This window comes from Galeopterus variegatus, unplaced genomic scaffold (genome assembly GCF_000696425.1).
Source record: "Galeopterus variegatus unplaced genomic scaffold, G_variegatus-3.0.2 Scaffold120, whole genome shotgun sequence".
NCBI classification, from domain to species: domain Eukaryota; kingdom Metazoa; phylum Chordata; class Mammalia; order Dermoptera; family Cynocephalidae; genus Galeopterus; species Galeopterus variegatus.
Window position 1 is genome coordinate 23,541 of NW_007726231.1, and position 21,919 is coordinate 45,459.

A 21,919-nucleotide genomic window follows, 5' to 3' on the forward strand; every position below is an offset into this window, starting at 1 on the left:
TAAGAGTCTTAAAATTGTGTATAACCTTGCACCCAGTGATTTCATTTCTGGGAATTTATCCTGAGAAAATAATTGAATTTGTGCTAACATATATTTTTTCCAATATATACATCATACCTATATGATATATACATTAAAGTTTGGCCATCAGAGACTGATATATAATAGCCCCACATTCAAAACAAACTAAATGACAAGCAATAGAATATTGGTTTAATAAAATATGATACATCCATGTAATATGCAACTATATATAATCATGAGAAGAGGAAAGTAGCTCATGACAGTGACCTTTAGGGTCTGATGTAGGCAGAGGTGCCAGGAAAAAAGTCTGATATGGTTGCCTCTGTCCAGTGTGCATGAAACAAGAAGAGTGAACTGACATAGAAAATGGAAAACAAAAGAGCTTCAGAAAAAGTAAAGAAGTCAAAGGTTTTGTGAAAACACCCAATCTTAGGATACTGCAGTTGAATTGTAAGAAGGGTGTTAAGTTCAGGGACTCTTTCACAGCTAGGAACAACTTCTCCTGCTTCTACTTCTCTGAAGCACAGGCTGCCCTTGCCTGCCTCAGTCCTCAGTTTCCTGGCTGCTTTGGAATCTCTGCGGCTTGTGCAAGCCTGACTGTGCTATTTGCTGAGCCCCAAATACTGACATGCCATCTTCCCTGATGAGTAGGGAACTGTGTCCATAGCCTATAATGGAATTCAATAGCATTGTAATGGGTTAATAGTGTCCTCCCAAAATTCACATCCACCCACATCCTTAGAATATGACCTTATTTGGAAATACGGTCTTTGCATATAATTAAGATTAGAATCAAGATGAGATAATACTGGATTTGGGTGGGCTCTAAATCCATTGAAAGTGTTTTTATAAGAGACAGAAAAAGACACAGAGAGACATGAGGAAGAAGGCCACGTGAAGACAGAGGCAGAGATTGGAGTTATGCTGCCACAAGTCAAGGAATGCCAGTAACCACCAGGAGCTGAAAGAGGCAAGGAAGGAGTCTCCCAAAAAGCCTTTGGAGGGAGCATGGCCCTGCCAACACTTTGATTTCAGATTTCTCCTGTCCAGAGCTGTGAGACAATAAATTTCTGTTGTTTTAAGCCACCTAGTTTGTGGTACTGTGGTACGGCAGTCCTGCAAAATTAGTACAGCCTTAAAACACCGAAGATTCAGGTTGTCCTCTAATGCTGAGGTAATAGTTCATGTATCACAGTCTGAGGATACAAAATAAAATGAAACCACACCATTAACAAGAAGGTAGAAATATACAATAACCACACAGGCAGGGATTTAAAGTCAAAATCACTTTGCTAGATTGATCTTCAAAAGATTGTTTGCTCTAAATGTCTAGAGAAGCTGAAGCTGAGCCACAACCTCACTGTTAGCTCTGAAGTCAATTTGAAGTACAGATACATTGCATCTCACTGTGAGCTCTGAAATTAACTTGAAACACAGGTACACTGTAGCCATTAGATTCTACTTTTACAAGACCTATGCTCTGAGCTGTGGCACCTAGGGACTATGCCTTGGGGTTCTGGCAAAATAGCCCACAATTGCTACAGACCAATTTAGCAAGAGTATCTTACTTAAAAATATATGAAAAGAAAGTGTTGGAAACAAACTTGTTTTTAATTATCCTGCCAAATCTGTAACTCCTGGTTCCTCATTAGACAGGCTGACAAAAAAAATCAGAGAATTGGTAAATATCATCTTGAAAATGGCATCATTGCTAATATTATACAGAGTACACTGGGCACAATCACCCCCCAGAATGTGAGAAAAAACCAGAAAATATCACTCTCAAATGCAACAGATGAACAATAACAAAAAAGAGGGAAGAATGGCCAACTTTAAAAACTGTTTTTAAATGAATTGCTGAAGGTGCCCAGGGATTTCCCAGTCTCCATTAGGAGACCCATTGTCTTCTCAAGAAGATCTCTATGGGATACCGTAATGTAAATAAACTGTAACTTAACTGCTTGTTTTCTGCCTGAAACAATGATATGGTAAGAGAAGAGTAGTGATATACATGGAATTTCAGAAAGGCAGGCAGGCTTCTGCCCAGAAAAAAAAAAAGGTCCTCTAGCCAAGCCAGTAGAGTGTTCATATTCCTATGTTACAGATGCAGGGACATATCCAGACTTTGGGGGGAGCTTAAATACCACCTGGGTATTAATAAAACGTGCAGAATAGTTATAAAAATAACAATGCCTTGTTAGGGACTTGAAAATTCAGGTCCCATCCTTCTGATATCTTTTTAAGCAATTTACCCAATATGCTTACATAGAAATGCTTTCTGGTTGCAGTTATGGCTTCCCCTATTCACCTAGAACATTCTGTGGCTCCCAGCCACAACCAGCTTCCATGGGGCTCATGCAAAGGAGGGGCAAAAGCCAAAGCTTTTTTATTTTATGCTACATCTATGTCTGTAAAGTTGCATCTGGCTATAGCAGAGACTTATCTGCACAGGATAGAACACGTTGCATACAGTGGCATGTACTTATTGCAAATTAATAATAAACTGACATTTAGACTTGTCGGTTTTTTTTTTTTAGTTCAATGTACATAAGTCAGTCCATAAGAACTAAAAGTGCTGATAACAATGAGGGATCCTGAATGTGAGGACTCTAGCAAATAATATCTTCAGAATTCCTGGTTGAACAATCAGCTCTGCTGTATCTTGACACCTCTAATAAGGATCAACTGGCTCCAACTCCATGTGTTCACTTAGCAAGAAATACTTGATTGTTCCTCACACACACATACACACACACACACCATGAGATACAGCTCACTCCATTCTCTAAGGACCAACAACAACCTCGGTTTAGGATGAATTTATATGTAATTCAGGGGTTCCCACCTTGGCTGTGCATCAGAATCACAAGTAAGAAAAATGTTCTAATAAGGATATACAAAAAATAGATTTAAAAAGTGGGATGATCAACTTCATCAAATCAAGGAATAATCAATGCCTTTAGTTAAAAAGAGCCACATCATTTTTCCCCGAGACAAGGTCATAGTAGTGCTATTCATGGGGTGGAGAGTGGGGAAGGAGATGTGCTTTTTAGAAGAATATAATGAGTTTAGTTTCACACATATTTAGTTTGAGGTGTCTGCAGAATATATCCAGATAACAATGTCTAGTAACCATGTATCATAATACCATTCATACCTGTCTTCAACTCCTGATAGTCGTGAGCCCTACGATGTCAGAGAATGCATCTTAGTCACCTTTTTGTCCTTCGTTGTTATCCCAGAGTCTACAATACAGAAGGGGCTCAATAAATATTTGAACAAATAAGCAAACGTATGGAGTAGATGAACCAGTGTTTGATAATCTGTTCAGAAACTGAATCACCCAGACTGAAGCTTTCCCATGCACTTACCAAATCCTTAGGGACAAAGACAGGAGTTCTGGTGCCCGAAGCCCTGATTTTTTGAAACCCTGATTCTCTCATGCTGTCTACCTGGCTGCCGGGATCTCCCAAAAATGACTTCTCCCAGATTCTTGGCTCCCTTGCTCTATGTGCCTGTTACTCTGGAATGCTGACTGCTCATCTAGAATATCAACTTTTGTCTGTGCCCGTGTTTTCTGAATGCTGTGTTCTGCCTTCCTAGCTGCATCTTCCCACCACTTGCAGCTGCATCCCCATGCCAATGGCTGTCCTCACCTGGTCCCTCCCAATCTCTCCTTCCTTACATGGTGTGTCAGTCAATGGTCTGGCAGAAAAGAAATGGCAAACGCAAAGGCTGTAACTGAGAGAACTTAATGAAAATATTATATAAAGAGGTACAGGCAAGGTTAAGGGAACAAAAATGGCTTGAGGGAATACCCAAGGACCCACAATGGTGGGAAATCACTACCACCCCAGAACTGAAGCATGAATGGGGAATAGTGTTTCCAGAGCCCAGAAAAAGTTCGTAGCCATTGAAGAGGAATGCTGGGGGATGTAACCATATAATGCAGCCACTGTCAATACTGTGGCTGAGCAGAGGTAGGAGAGAGGAGAAAAATACTTCAACCTTTATCTCCTCCCACCTTCCAACAACCTGTTGCTATCTCCCTTTGACCAAACCCAACTGGAAGCCAAAGGGTAAGAGAACCCTGTTAATGGAATTCAAAGAAGTCAGTGTCCTGGGGTATACAGGTTAGGGGGTATGGTTTAGATCAAGGCATGGTAGGGAAGCAAAGAGAGAAATATCAGCACTATCCACCTCTTTTTGCCGTTCAGCATATACTCTTGACCTTTGCTTGGATAAGGAACTTTCGACCTCAACATGGGAGAAACATAAATTCTCATCAGCCACAGTATCATCATTGAATGATGCCAGTTCAGTCATACTTCCTACTGGAAACTAAACTGTAACGTTAACAACCCTTAGTCCTCTTCATAAAATGTAAGATGGAAAAGAGGAAAAACAATTAACTTAAAACTAGCTGCTCTGAAGCTGATCACGAGGTCTACACTGATAACAGTAGCTTCCCACTTTCAACACCCATTCCCTACCCTCTACCAGCACTTTTGCAGAACATAATTTTTTATACAGTGGAGTTCCTGGTGTTTCTGACTTTATTGAACTGTTACAGGTTTCCCTTGACTAGTGCTTTGAGCTGGGAATTATAGACCTTGAGTTTATCCTTCCCTTTACATACGCTTTAAAGAGCAGCCAGAAATGTCCAATCCACCCCCACAATCCACCTCACTGCTGCCATAGCAACTCAGTGCCACAGTTATTTGATCTTCCGCCACTTCTTTCTCTCCCTGCACTCTATCACATGCCACCTTCAATGGTAATTTGAGTAATGTGATACCACTGTATGCTAACTTGCTTCCTATTTCCTCCCAATCCAATGCTAGAGTTCCTTTGTGAGGGTCTGCCTCTTGGGGCCATCTCTAGGACTGATATTAGCCAGAGTCTCTGCAGGAAAAAGATGGCTCATTTAAAGGGTACCTTGACATCATTTCTTCCCATACTCAAAACTTTAGCCAAAGTATCTCATTGACCCTACTCAACAGGAAATCCTAGGGCAAATTTTGAGTATGCAGTCCATAGAGGTCAGCATCCTGGGTCAAAGAACAAAACAGAGAACCCTAGAGAATGGATGTGATGGAGCACTCAGATAGTAATCAGCATACTATGCCACACTGACATTTTAAAAACTTATTTTTTAACTCATAACTCTTGAATTTTTAAATTTAAGGTTGAGAAGACAACTCTTTACAGAGTAAAAGCAACAATATTTATGTCTCTAAATCAATTAATATAAAAGACTATATGAACATGTGTGTATAAGACTCTGTTGTAGAGGCCTGGGATACTACTAAGTAAATCCTCTTCTAAGCAGAAAGATTACTTGGCAAATGCCAACATGTCTTATAATTATTTTTGCTTTGATTATATTTACCTTTTGAGGCTTAATGAATTCAAATAAACTGCTAATGCAGTTTTGTTAAAATGGGATTTATCAGTTTTAGAATATAATTTATTATAAATTATGCTTGATATAATTATAACTGGAAATACCCTTTTAGAATACAGTGCATGGCTGCTAATGTCATTTGGAGCAAACAAAATTACCAGAGAATATGTGGACTTATTTTATTTCCTGACACTAATTAATACTCAAGTGTTGTTCTTATACTGGTAGTGGGCCTTAGAATCAAAACTCTTCTTTTTGTTGAATTTCTCTCTCACTATGTCATCTCCCTGCACCCGTGGGCTGCCCAGCCATTTTCTGTCATGAGTAGAAGCAGCCTGAGGCCCGCTCTACATGCAGCTGTCCCAGAATTATCAGCCAAATAAACCTCTTTTCTTTATAAATTATCCAGTCTCAGGTATTCTGTTATAGTAACACAAAAACAGTCTAATACAGTCATGATGGCATGCAAAACTGAGAACCACAAGTGTGGGTTATTCATATCAATAACAGAGACCTAGAACAGAAAACAGTGTAATACACACACTAAAGAATATTTGTGGATGTTAATGTTTTTCATTTGGAGAGTTTATAGAGCTCTGCTACTGATAGGTGGAAATTAAGTTTAATAGCCCCAATTATATTTAGCATAAAAATGGAGTGGAGGAGTAAGGAAATGAAGGGTTTGGGAAGAGGAATGTTAAGAAAGGAAAAGAATATTGTAATTGGAGGAATTATGTGAGCACCAAGATGGGATTTTATTGAGGCTCAGCAGCCTAGCCTAACAGCCAACATTTCAGTTGGAAAAGTTTTATCTAGATAATCACAAGTAGACTTTGGTTAATTCCATGATCTACTTCTAGAGATTCAGACATGATGGAGAGAATATAGACTTGTAGAAATACCTCAATATAAACTAGGCATTTGAGTTATTTTACTTGAATTCTTGACATAGTATCTTTTTTTTTTTTCCTTTTTGTCTTTTTTCGTGACTGGCAACGGATCGCAACCCTCAGTGTCGCACCCGTACTGGACCGGGACCGGCAACGGGATTGCAACCCTCGGTGTTGCTCCCGCACCTCGCTCAGCCAGTGAGCGGGAACCGGTCTGTATGTGGGATCCGAACCCTCGGCGGGAGCGCCGCCACACTCTCAAGCAGCGCACTGTAGCAGTGCACCACCGGGCCGGCCCCTTGACATAGTATTTTTAACAATATTTTGTTGATAGGTTTATGTTACTTTCATTCCATGGAGAGGATTGATTCATGTGTTAAGGTACTTAAAGAAGAAATGTAGGAAATATTTATATAAAAAAACAAACAAATTAATTCACCCACATACACACACACAAAAAAAACCGGGGGGGGGGGAAGAAGATACATATATATATACACACACACATACATACATAAACACAGTCATGCACCACATAAGGACATTTCAGTCAACAATGGACCAAACATAAAATGCTGGTTGGAGCAATAGGCCATACCACATAGCCTAGGTGTGTAGTAGGTGATACCATCTAGGTTTGTGTAAGTACAATCTATGATATTCACTGCAGCATAATCCTGCCGATGATGACAATTGTAGAGCTAGGGCTAGGGTCTGAAGCTCACAGATCCCTCGAGCCCATTCACAAACCCTTCACATGCAGATCTATGAGCTAGGTAACTGGCAAAAAGGTCCTCGGAGCCTTGGTTGAAGTAGGAATAGTCATTATTCAGCACACACACATCTAGGAACTAGGCAAAGTCCAAAGAAAAACTGAAACTGAGCAACTGCCAGCAGAGTAAACATGCTCTACTGTTAGATGCAAGCTCTCTGTCACCAGCCTGCTTCACAAACTGCAGAACACACAAAAGCAATTAACTAGAAAGATACATGGGTGCACATGCACACCAACTCCACCCACACGAAACTTGTTTACAAGAAATGTCGAGGGAGCCTGACTAAACTATTCTATTTTCCCCACATTCACACAACAATGAAATCACGTAACAATCCATTTCTCAAAACATATCCATGTCATTAAGTGACACAGGACTGTATATTTGTGAGCGCACACACACACACACACACACAAATATATATATAATCAATGTTTTTAAAACTTTTCCATAGAACATCAGTAAAAAATATGCTGCAAATGATCATAAAGTACATTAAAACCATAATCTTCACCATTTCCTTGGGAGGAAAAAATAGGTATGAGCATTAGAGAGGTATGAAAAAAAGGAGTGAAAGTATAGGTCAGAATCTAAAAATATAATGTATGTTTTAGAAAGTTCTTTTTTTTTTTTTTTTTTTTAAAAAAGATTAAAACTTTTCCATAGAACATCAGTAAAAAATATGCTGCAAATGATCATAAAGTACATTAAAACCATAATCTTCACCATTTCCTTGGGAGGAAAAAATAGGTATGAGCATTAGAGAGGTATGAAAAAAAGGAGTGAAAGTATAGGTCAGAATCTAAAAATATAATGTATGTTTTAGAAAGTTCTTTTTTTTTTTTTTTTTTTTCAAAAGATGACCGGTAAGGGGATCTTAACCCTTGGCTTGGTGTTGTCAGCACCACGCTCAGGCAGCGAGCCAACCGGCCATCCCTATATGGGATCCGAACCCGGGGCCTTGGTGTTATCAGCACCACACTCTTCCAAGTGAGCCACGGGCCGGCCCATGTTTTAGAAAGTTCTAAAGAAGAAATTTAAAAGTATAAATGAGTGCTGTGATAAAATAGCAAAAACAAAAAATAAGGTAATTACACAGTAATAAAATGATAATATGAAAACTTACCACATTTGAATACCTATATGCCAAGCTTCAAGTGCCAAATCTATAATATCTCGGATAGTCCATACTACGACATGAGATAGATACTAGGAAGCTCCATCAACATGAGGACGCTGAGGCTTAAAAAGGTTTACACTCGTGCTTAGAGGCCAAGCTGGTGTCAACTCTGGTGGACTCCAAATATGATGCTCTTAACTACTATGCTATGATTCCTCTCAGAAAAAAAAAATAATAATAATGGAATGGAGATTAGATTAGTTTTGTTGTTGTTGGTTTTTTATTTTTATTTTTGGGGGCAGCTGGCCAGTACAGGGATCAAACCCTAGACTTTGGTGTTATCAGCACCATGCTCTAACCAACTGAGTTAACCCACCAGCCCTGTTTGTTTGTTTTTCAGTAAGGCAACTGCTTTTCTATAAAATTTCACATCCTTTGTAGAACTTGCCTGCTATAAATGGTCCTGAGTCATGAAAGTTTTATCCTGTGTAGGTGGTAGCCCTTCTGTCCTTGCTCCTCTCACTTTAAGAATTAATAGAAGAAAGAAAAAAAAAATATATATATATATATATATAGCCTATCAGTATAAAGGTGGTTTATCAGCTGGCCCATACAGGAACTGAACATTTCCAAAGCTTGATTGCAGACCTTATGTTCTCTGAAATTTTTTTTTAAAAACGTGGGGGGGGGGGAAGATCCAGGGTCAGGGATGGAGATCCAAGGTCAGGGATGGAGAAAAGGATGTGTCTGGAACATCTGAAGGAATCATTTTATAGATAGACAAATAGGTAGAGAAATTATGCATTGGCAACAAGTACCTTTGGAGAATCAGGGGGGAAGGAGCAGGGGTGTTTGAAGATCACCAGTGACACACAAACCAAAGTAAAAATTAAAGTTCTAAGACATAAAAACAAAGGAAGGGGAAACAGAGAAAGCCCAGATGAGGTAATAGTTTTGGTTATAGTTAGGGCATATCAAATATGAAATTGTGAAGAGGTGGAATGATCAGGAAGAGGGAGATTGGAGACTGGCAAAGCAGTTGAAGAGGTTGAGTAAAAGCAAACCAATACTTCTAAACAGGCTAAATGAACATAGCCAAGTATGTAAAACAGAATCGAGTGAATAAATATACTCTTTGACCACGGAACTTCTCACAAATATGAATTCTTTAATGTAGAAAACAGTATGAAAGTACACCAAAGATTTTTTTAAATAATTACACTCACAAGATTTCTTTGCACTATGAATTGAAAGTAGTCTATATGTGAGATTTCCCCATCCCTTAAAAAAATTGTCAATTCCCCTAGTCATCCTCATTTCATAACTGGCACACCATACAGCCGAATATTTACACAAGACAAAAATCTAGGATGTATCTTGAATTCCTTCCAGGTCATGTAGGCTACCGTAGAGAATTTGGATTCAATTTTAAGTGCAGTGAGACACCACTGAAAGGTTTTAAGCAGAGAAATGACTGATGTGGTGGACATTTTAAAAAGCTTATTCTGGGGGCTGGTTGGTTAGCTCGCTTGGTTAAAGTGCTGCCTTGTAACACCAAGGTCAAGGGTTTGGATCCCCATACCTGCCAGACACCAAAAAGAAACAAACAAAAAAGCTTATTCTGGCAACTTTCAGAGAACATTGGGATTGAAAAGAAAGAGTAAAATTTACAAGATTTTAAAAATTTCTCCTAAGTTAACTGACCCCTGCCTGGCCCTCACATCACATCCCCTGCCACTCTTCCCTATTTTACACCCTTCTGATCATGCCTAACTCTTTCTTGCTATCACATGTTTGGGATGCTCCCACACCAGATCCTTGTAGAGCTCAAGTTTCATTTCCTCAGGCACCTTTCTTGACCACTCATCACTCCATTTCCTTTACTTGTTTACTGCCTGTTCCCTTCATTGGAATGTTAGCTCCATGAAGGAAGAGACTGCATCCACCTTATTTACTGTATATCTCCAGCACATAGCACCTAGCAGGCATTCAATAAATATTCATGAATTAGATGAATGAATCAATAAAAGGATGAACAGATGGATAAACGGGATTAAACTCATTTTCTGGATTCACCAAGACTCTGGAATGTGGGAAAATGTACATTTAGGCAGAAAGCTCTTACCACAATTACCACCAAAGGCTCTTACCACCATCATTAAACCTATTTGGCTTTTCTCCATTGTTAATTCTCTCATACTTAATAAGACCCATATGAACATTTCCATTTCACAGCAGATATCCTTGCTAGAATGATATTTCTCTTGTAACTGACAGAAGGACATCTGGCTTTCAGACAGGGCATCCTACACTCAGGAGGCACAATGCTATAAAGTGACATTTTTTAGCTCTAATTCTAACAGCAAAAATCTAACACCAAAGAACGCCTATAAAACCTAGAAGAGGTAGCAGTCTCCTCAAATGCACAGGAATCAACATAAAGACACAGAGATCAAGAATGAACAGAGAAATATGACACCATCAAAGAAAGCAAACCAAGTACCAGCAATGGACCTAGAGGAACACTGGATTTATGAAATCTCTGACAGAGAATTCAGAATAACTCTCTTGAGGATGTTCAGGGAGTCACAAGAAAATACAGATAGAAAATTAAATGGTACCTGGAAAACAATACAAGAGCAGAATGAAAAACTTGACAAAGGAATTGAATCAATTTTTTTAAAACGGGAGAAATTCTAGAAATAAAAAATACATTATCTGAACTGAAAAACACAATAGAAAGTTCCAATGACAGACTCAATCAAATTGAGGAGAGAATCAGTGAGCTCAAAGATAAAACACATGAAATTATCACATCAGAAGATAAGGAAAAAAGGGAACAGAAATACAGCAAACATGAGACTACCTCAAGAGAAATAACCTCCACATAATTGGCATACCCAAAGTAGAAGAAAAGAAAAAGACGTAGAACATACATTCAAGGAAATAATGGCTGAAAATTTCAGCATCCAGGTACAGGAAACTCAGAGGAAGCCAAATTCGATCCAAGAAAGAAGAGTCCAAGGCACCTCATAATCAAATTATCAAAAACCAAAGACAGAGAAAGGATACTGAACACAGCAAGAGAAAAGAAACACATAACACTCAGTGGAAACCCAATATATCTCTCAGTGGACTTCTCAGCAGAAACCCTACAGCCAGAAGAGAAAGGGATGATATACTCAGAGGCTGAAGGTGAAAGACTGTCAGCTAAGCACTCTCTATCCAGAAATAATAACCTTCAGAGATGGAGAAATAAAGTCATTCCCAGACCAACAAAAGCTAAGGGAATTTGCCAAAACTAGACCTGCCTTATAAGAAATGCTAAAGGGAGTTCTTCAGGCTGAAAGAAGACAGTGCTAAGGAGCAGCAAGGAAACATTTGAAGGTACATACTCATTGAATTAGTCTACTTCTGTGGCTTATAACAAAATACTTGAAACTGGGTGATTTATAAAGAAAAATGAAATGTATTGCTTACAGTTTCAGAGGCTAGGAGTCCAAAGTCCAGGGAGCACATCCGGTGAAGGCTTCCTTTGGTGGTGACTTCAGTGATAGCAGAGTATCACATTTTGAAGTGGTGGCACAGAGAGAGCAGAGAGAGAAAGACAGACTCTGCTCTCTCTTCTTTTAAAGCCCTCAGAACCATGCCCTTGACCACCATTTTTAGTCCATTCACTACGGCATGGTCCTACAATCTAATCACCTCTTCAAGGCCACACCTTTCAATTACCATAATAGTATTTCCCACCATCTTAAAAGTCACAATGGGGGCTAAGTCCCTAATACATAAAACTTGGGGGACACAATTCAAGCTTTAATGAGTTTTGGGGGCACATAATTCACTCCACTACACTCATCTTAAGTTCACACACCTCAAAATACCCCAATGTCATAAGGTGGTTGAATGACCGCTTACATCCTTGGTATGAAGACTAAAGGACAAACCTAACAAGACAACGACAAATAGAACAACTGCATAAAAGATAGGCAATATTAAATTATGTAACTTCAAACAACAAAATGTCTAAAAGTGGAAGGAAATGATGCCAAAGCAAGTTGACTTTGGTTCTTTCATTTTTTCTTAGATATCAAATTTAAGTTATTAGTTTGAGATAATCTGTTATAACTATAACATGTTTTTTGTAAGCCTCATGGCAACCATAACACAAAAACTTATGTGACATACTAAAAATAAACAGCAAGAAATCAAAATGCACTGCTAGAGAAAACTACTCAATCACAAAGGAAGACAGTAAGATCAGAAAAAGAAAAAAAATCAACAAATCAACTAGAAAAAAGTAACAAAATGGCAGTAACAAGTCCCTATATATTAATAATAACTCTAAATGTAAATGAATTAAATGCCCTAATTAAAGACACAGAGTGGCTGAATGGACTATGAAACAAGAACCAACAATATGCTGTCTACAAGAAGCCCACTTCACCTATTAAGACACATGCCAACTGAAAGTGAAGGGATGGAAAAAAATATTTCATGCATATGGAAATCAAAAAAGAGAAGGAGTGGCTATACTTATATCAGATAAAATAGATTTCAAGTCAAGGAAAGTGAAATAAGATAAGGAAAGTCATCATATAATGATAAAGGAATCAATTCAACAAGAGGATATAACAATTCTATATATATATATATATATATACACTCACCCAACTCTGGAGCACCTAGTTATGTAAAGCAATTACTAATACACCTAACAAGAGAAACAGACTCCAACACAAAAATAGTTGGGGACTTTAGCACCCCACTTTCAGCAAAGGACAGATCATCCAGACAGAACATTAACCAGGAAACATCAGAATTAATCTCTACTCTAGGCCAATTAGAACTAACAGATATATACAGAACATTTCATCTAACAGCTGCAGAATATACATCTTTCTCACATGGAACATTCTTTAGAATAGACCATATGTTAGGTCACAAAACAAGCCTCAACTGAAATCATATCAACTACCTTGTCTAACCACAAAGGAAATAAAACTAGAAATCAACAACAAATGGAACACTAGAAACCATACAAACACATGAAAATTAGACATGTTCCTAAACAACAAATGGGTCAAAGAAGAAACCGAAAAGGAAATTTGAAAATTCCTGGAGACAAATGAAAATGAAAATACAATGTACCAGAACCTGTGGTATATAGCAAAAGCACGTCCAGGAGGGAAGTTTATAACAATAAATTCCTACATCAAAAATGAAGAAAGACTTTAACTAAACAACATAACATTACACCTCAAGGAACTAAAGAAAACAAGAACAAACCAAACCTAAAATCGATAGAAGGGGAGAAATAGCAAAGATCAAAGCAAAAATAAATAAATTAGTGATTTAAAAAAACGGCACAAAAGATAAATGAAAATAAGAGTTGAATTTTCAAAAAGATGAACAAAATTGATAAACCTTTAACTGGACTAATGAAGAAAAAAAGAGAGAAGACTCAAATAAATAAAATCAGAAATGAAAAAGGAGATGTCACAACTGGTACAACAGAAATACAAAGATAAGAGACTACTATGAACAACTATATGTGAGCAAAATAGAAGAAATGGATGAAGTCTTGGACACATACAAATTACCAAGGTTGAATCATGAAGAACTAGAAAACCTAAACATGCAATTACAAGTAATGAAATTGAAGCAGTAATAAAAAGTCTCCCAACAAAGAAAACCCTAGGACTGGATGGCTTTACTGCCAAATTCTTCCAAATGTTTTTTCTACCGAACTTTTAAAGAAGAACTAATACCAATTCTTCTCAAACTCTTCCAAAAAATTGAAGAGGGAATACTACCAAACTCATTTTATGAGGCCAACATTAACTTTAAACCAAAACTGGAAAAATGTACAACAGAAAAAGAAAACTACAGATCAATACCCCTAATGAACACAGATGCAAAGATTCTAAACAAAATACCAGAATCCAACAACACTTTTAAAAGATCATTCATCATGATCAAATAGAGTTCATCCCAGGGGTGTAAGGATGGTTCAACACACATAAATCAATAAATATGATACATTACATCAATAGAATGAAGGAAAAACCCATATGATCATTTCAATAGATGCTGAAAAAGCATTTGATAGTATCCAACACCACTTCATTATGAAAACACTCAACAAACTAGGTCTAGAAGGAATGTCCCTCAACACAATAAAGGCCATATATGACAAACCCACAGATAATATCACAATGAATGGACAAAATTGGAGTCTCTTTCTCTAAGATCTGGAACAAGACAAGGATGCCCACTTTCTTCACCTTTATTTTGCATAGTACTGGAAGCTCCAGCCAGCACAATAAGGCAAGAGAAAGCAATAAAGGGCATCCAAATCAGAAAGGAAGAAATCAAACTGTCCCTGTGTGCAGATGATATGATCATATATACAGAAAACCCTAAGGACTCCACCAAAAAATTAGTAGAACTAATAAATGAATTCAGTATAATGGCAGGATGCAAAATCAGCAGACAAAAATCAATAGCTTTCTGATATGCCAACAATGAAATAACTAAAGAAGTCAAGAAAGTAAGCCCATTCACAATTGCTACCAAAAAATGGAATAACTAGGAGTAAATCTAACCAAGGAGATGAAAGATCTTTACAATGAAAACTATAGAACATTGGTGAAAAAAATTAAAAAGGACACAAATAAGTGGAAAGATCCATATTCATGGGTTAGAAGAATTAATATCATCAAAATGTCCACATTACCCAAAGCAATCTACACATTCAATGCAATTCCTATCGAAATACCTATAACATTCTTTATAGAAATAGAAAAAAAAATCTTAAAATTTATGTGGAACTACAAAAGACCCTGTATAGCTAGAACAATTTTGATCAAAAAGAACAGAGTTGGATACATCACACTTCCTAACTTCAAGATATACTATAAAGCTTTAGTAACCAAAACAGCGTGGTACTGGCATAAAAATAGACACATAGACCAATGGAACAGAACAGAAAGCCCAGAAACAAACCCATGTACTTGTATTCAACTGATTTTTGACAAAAGTGCCAAGAATATATGGTGGGGAAAGGATGGACTCTTCAATAAATAGTACTTGGAAAACTGGATATCCACATGCAGAAGATTGAAACCAGAAGATTAAAGACCTAAATATAAGACCTGAAACTATGAAACTACCAGAAGAGAACACGGAGGAAATAATACATGAAATGGGAGTGGGCAGTGCTCTTTTGAATGAGACCACAAAGGGACAGGCAGCTAAAGCAAAAATACGCAAAGGGACTACACCAAACTAAAAAGCTTCTGCACAGCAAGGGACACTATCAACAAAGTGAAGAGACAACTGACAGAATGGGAGGAAGTGTTTGCAACCTACACATCAGACAAGGGGCTAATATCTAAAATATATAAGGAACTCAACTCAACAGCAAATAAGAAATAAATAAGCAATAAAAAGAAAAAAACACAATTTAAAAATAGGCAAAGGACCTGAATAGATATTTCTCAAAAGAAAACATACAAATGGCCAACAAGCACATGAAAAAATGCTCAAAATCACTAATCACCATGGAAATGCAAATTAAAATCACTTTGAGATATTACCTCACCCACTTAGAATGGCTATCATCAACGAGACAGAACATAACTGCTGGAGAGGATGCAGAGAAAAGGGATCCCTCCTACGTTGTTGGTGGGAATGTAAAATGTTACAGCCAATATTGAAAACAGTATGGAGGTTCTTCAGAGAACTAAAAACAGGTCTATCTTACCACCCAGCCATCCCACTACTGGGTCTATATCCAAAGGAAATGAAATCAATATATATCAAAAAGACACCTGCACTCCCATATTCATCACAATGTTATTCACAGTAGCCAAGAGATGGAATTGACCTAAATGTCCATCAATGAATAAATGGATAAAAATAAAATTAAAAAAAAAAACCTGTGGCATATATACACAATGGAATATTACTCAGCTATAAAAAGAAATGATATCCTAACATTTGCAGCAACATGGATGGAAGTGGAAATGATCATGTTAAGTGAAGTTAAGTCAGGCACAGGACAAATACCTCATGGTCTCATTTGTGAAATCTAAAAAAAACCAAAGTGGTTCTCATAGAAGTAGAGAATAGAATCATGGTTAACAGAGAAAGTGGTGGACTAATGGGTACAAAACTATGCCATCTACCCTAAGTGGATCATTACATGTATATGCATGTATTGAAATAACAAAATGTACCTCACAAAAGTAAATACAAATAAAATTGAAATAATTTTTTAAATGAGTTCTTTAATTCATATTTCTCTCTTCTGTCCCTCCCTTCTCTTAGAAAAGGAAATCACAATAACAAGGATCCTATTGGAAAAGCTTAGAAAGCGTGTATCACACAAAAGTTAATCCTAATTAGGAGAGAATGAATACTCTTTCCAATAATTCTTTTTTACTTGCCATCCTATTCTCTCTCACATTTCACAAAATAACTGTGCTATACTTTTCCTTTCTCCTCAAACCTCCCACAAGTCTTCCTTCCTTTTCTGACCCTGTCATCTATCTAATTGTTTTACTTCATATTTTGCTGAAAATAGAAGCACTGTCAACCTGTAGCTCAACCCTCAAACCCAGGAGTCAGCTTCAGTTTCTCTTTCTGCCTCATCTCCTACCAATTTCTATGCAAGTCCTATTGACTCTCCCTTCCAAAATATTCAGAATCAGTCTGGTTCCCTCCATCTGCACTACACCCACTCTGTCCAAGGCACAATCATCTCCCATCTGGATATCGCAACAACCTCCCAGTTGGTCTCTCTGTTTCCATAAAATCGATTCTTCTTAAAGTGTCCAGAATTATGCTTCAAGAATGTAAATTAGATCCTGTCACTCTTCTGCCTAAAACCCTCCACTGGCTTCCCTACCTACTTAGAATAAAACCCAGAGACCTTACCTTGGCCTAGCAGCCCTGCCAGAGCTGGCCCCAACCCCTTCTCTGACTTCATCTCCCCCTCAAGATGCTCCAGACACACTGTCTTCTTTTAGTCCTGGAACATATCAAGCTCCTCTCAATTTAAGGCCTTTGCACTTGCCATTCCCTCCTCCAGAAAAGCTCTTCCCCTAGACAATTTTTGCATGATTGACTCCTTATCATATGGTTCTGAGATGAATGTTATCTCCTCACTAAAGTCTTCACTGAGGATGCAATCTCACTTTGTTGTATTTTCTTCTTAGCTCTTAATCACTTTCTGAACTCATTTACTTGTTTGTTATCTGTCTTCTCCCAGTATATAAGCTGCGTATAGGAGAAACTTTGTCTATCCTTTTTAAGCAGTACCTAGAAAAAGCGAATACTCAATAAATATATTGAAGTAATGAATTAGTAATGTAGATCCAGATCGATGTTTTTTATAGAATGAAATATCCATGTCATTTGAACTGATTTCCACAGAGATGGAAAAATTCACTTTCTCCTAATCAGGACATAGAATTTCTTTTAAATTCTCATGGCTCAGATTGATAAAAGGATTGCCTGTCTTTGATTCAGGGTATCCAAAATAACAAAATATATGGGTATACAAATACATTTTATTTATTTATTTATTTATTTATTTTATTTTTTTTTTTCCTTTTTGTCTTTTTTTACTGACTGGCAACGGGATCACAACCCTCGGTGTTGCGCCCACACCGCGCTCAGCCAGTGAGCGGGAACCGGTCTCCACATGGGATCCGAACCCTCAGTGGGAGCGCCGCCGTGCTCCCAAGCAGCACACTCTCCAGTGCGCCACCGGGCCGGCCTGATACATTTTATTTTTTTAAAAAAACAACATAGCTATGAATTTGCTCATTTCAAATAATCTTTCCAAATTGGATGTCAATAACTTTCTACTTCCATGGGCTGTTCAGTTTTACTGACCACAGTGAAAGAGGAGCAGAGTGGTAGATCTGTTTTAAAGTTGTTAATTATTCCAACCTGAAATCCTACATGATGTGGCATTTTAACCAACTTTCATGCACACTTTCTTTAGACATCTTGCATAAGTACCTAATTTTTAAATCCCACACCACTTGGCAAACCAGTTCTGCACAATATTTAAGGAAAAAGAAAAATCTTTGCCTGATCCCTGAAGCCAGGGACAGTAGATAACATAAGAAATAGTCTCTTCGCTATAGATGTAAGTTGTCAACATTTTTCACCTCCTTATTCTTTCACCACCACTAAAACTGCCATCCCCACCAGAAAGAATATCCGCTGTTCCTGATTTTTAAAAAAATAAAGAAAGAAAAGAAAAACATCACCAGATTAAAACTCAGAGGTCTGATAGTGATAATTCAGAAATAAAGGATAGAACAAGCCATCCCAAGGTACATACAGCTCTTACTGTCAGCTTCTCACACAGCTGGATTTAAAGCTTCAATAACTATGCTGAGGCTCTGCAGAGGATTTTCATCTCCCAGCCAGGGATGGCTTTACTCCCACCCATTCACATCCACTTCACAGAACCAAAGATAAATTGGAGGAAGACTGGGCAAAAAGCTTTCTCTCCTACATGTCTTTCTTCTGCCCTCTACCCAGCAACATCTGCAAATGTTCCCCATAACTTTCCATTTTGGATGAAAGAGAGAAAGCAGGAAAGAAGAGGCTGTGTTCAGAGGCTGCTGCTGCTACAAAGATATCAACCTTATTTCAACAGTTTTATGTCAGCATATGCCTCTATAAAAGGTCATTTGCATGACCTAATTATTGTGTATATTATTAGGTCAATAAATAGGAAAAAGAGATAAACCTGGAGAAATAGGATTTTTCTTTCTTTTCCTACTTCACTGTGATTATCAGATTTGTCCAGGGTCTGCTCATTCACTGAAGCCTGATCATTAGCATTTACACACGTTGATAGCTGTGCCAGGAATGCATTTTTATTGATAGTGTATCAGTTTGCTAAGTTTGCCATAACAAAATATCACAGACTGAGTGACCCAAACAACAAAAACTTATTTTCTCACATTTCTGGAGGCTAGAAGTCTAAGAGCAAAGTTTTGGCAAGTTTGGATTTTTCTGAGGCCCCTCTCCTTGGCTTGCAGATGGCTGCCTTCTCACTGTGTGCTCACATGACCTTTCTTCTGTGTGCACAAAACCCTGTTGTCTCCTTGGGTGTCCAAATTTCCCCTTCTTATATGGACAGTGAGTTTGGGTTAGGGCCCACCCTAATGGCCTCTTTATAAATTAATCACCTTTTTAAAGGCCTTGCCTCCAAATACGGTTATATTCTGAGGTACTAGGAGTTCAGGATTCAACATATGAATGGTGGAGCATAATTCAGCCCATAACAGGTTGTATGCTTATCCTGCAACATTGGCCACACACTGTGCACAAGCCATATTCCTGCTTTTCCATCAATGCCATGTTAAAAATTGACTGACACAGTTCTTATTATTGAAGCATGTGATGAAGTCACCTAGTGATAATAACTAATTTTCTGGAACTCTCTTGGGGTGTATTGATACCTACTAGGAATCACTTAGTAATAGAAATATTGGCATGGAGCTAGAGTCTGACTGTGTAAATAGCAGAGAATCCTGGGGAGACACCAGCACATGCTGGAGTAGTGGACAAGAAAAAAGGTACACGGAGAGTAGCTTCCTTGTCTTAGTCCATTCGTGCTGCTATAACAAAAATACCTGACACTGAGTAATTTATAAGGAACAGAAATTTATTTCTCACATATTTGGAGACTGAGAGTCTGACATGAAGGAGCCAGCAGGTCTGGTGTCTGGTAAGGGCAGCTATCTGCTTCCAAGATGGCACCTTGTTGCTGCATCTTCCCAAGGGAACAAACACTGTGTCCTCACATGGCAGAAGGGACAGAAGGAATGAACTCACCCCTCAAGCCCTTTTAAAAGACACTAATCCACTCACGAGGGTGGAGTCCCTATGGCCTAATAATCTCAAAGGCCCTATCTCTTAATATTGTTGCATTGAGGATAAAGTTTGAACATGCATTTTGAAGAGGACACAAACATTCAAACTATACCAACCTAAACCAAGAGGAGATAACAAGAGACAGTTTGAAGTAAGAAGAATAAGAGCGAGCCTGAAGAAGTTTCCAAGCCAAAGCATGGGCAGTTGAAAAGACATTTTTTTCAGTTCTCATGACAACCAACATGGTGTGCCTGGAGCATTTCAGAGGCAGAAGAATGCATAGACATAAAAAGGAGAAGCCATATTGATGATAAAATAGTGCAAAGATAGAATAAATAGAACTTTGAGGATGCCTAGAATATGGTGTAGAGAGCGCTAACATTTATAAAGCAAATGTATTTCACAGGGCCTATTTTCCAAAGCCCTGTAGTCTCAGGTTTAGCCTAACCTTTTGGAATTACATATAGAAATGTTAACCTTGCAAAAGTTAGAAAACTTTCCTCAGGCTAAAGTCTTTGTAACACAGCAGAGTTGCTGGCTCAAGGACAGACAAGTCACTTAACTGATATGTAAAATACTGGGGAAATTGCTATAGGGAAAAACAGTGTTTGCTAAGATCAAGCTTTTGTTGGTGGATCAACTTAACCTTTTGCAAATTGCATTATGGAATGCCACTTTGCTTGTTTGACTGATGTTACCAGTTTCTACTATTAAACTATACCTAGCCATAACCCCACCTATGTTCTTTTTCTGTAATTTTCTGGTCTGGAGAATAAATGCAAGGAGAGAACCCCAGTTTGTGGTTAATTTCCAAAGGAAGGAATACCTCTCTCTTGAGGGTTCTGGGAGATTAACCCCTTTGGGGTCTCTCACTGCTCAGAAGAAATGGGCTCTGAGTAATCCTTTGCATCTCAGTCACCCAGGGGAAGAGAGATGATAAATCTGTGTCAGGCAAAGCAGCAATATGGGGAGAGAGGAATGTCATAATTGAAAACTATTGGAACTGGTATCCAATATTCTTTTGAGAAGTTTGTCAGCAAGGGGAATAAGATCAGTGAGTCTGGAACCTTATAGAGTAGAAAAATCAAAAGAAAACCTTTTTTATAACCATGAGTTTTAGAAACATAAACATACAGGGGGCTGGCTGGTTACTCAGTTGGTTACAGCATGGTGCTGATAATGCCCAGGTCAAGGGTTCCAGCCCTGTCCCGGCCCACTGCCAAAAAAAATGAATAAATTTTGAAATAAACATAAGGTAAAATGTATCATTTTAAAATTACAGTTCTACAAATTTTAACATGAGTGGATTTGTGTAACTACCACTACAATCAAAATACAGAACAGTTATATCACATCAAAACTTCTTTATGCTAGTAACACCCTTTATAATTTGAATTTTTGATGCATTTAAAATTAATTATTGCATAATATGAGAGGTTTATGTCAAGGTTCATTTTCTTGCATGTGATTGTCCAGTAACATTCTGCTTCCATCCTTTACCCCTGGCAACCACTGATCTGTTTTCCATTGCTATAATTTTGTCTTTTCAAAAATGACATATAGGGCCGGCCCAGTGGCACACTCGGTAGAGTGCAGCGCTTGGGAGCACAGCGGCACTCCTGCTGAGGGTTCGGATCCCATATAGAGACCGGTCCGCTCACTGGTTGAGCGCGGTGCGGGTGCGACACTGAGGGTTGCGATCCCGTAGCCAGTCGCGGTACGGGCACGACACCGAGGGTTGCAATCCCGTTATTGGTCACGAAAAAAGACAAAAAGGAAAAAAAATGACATT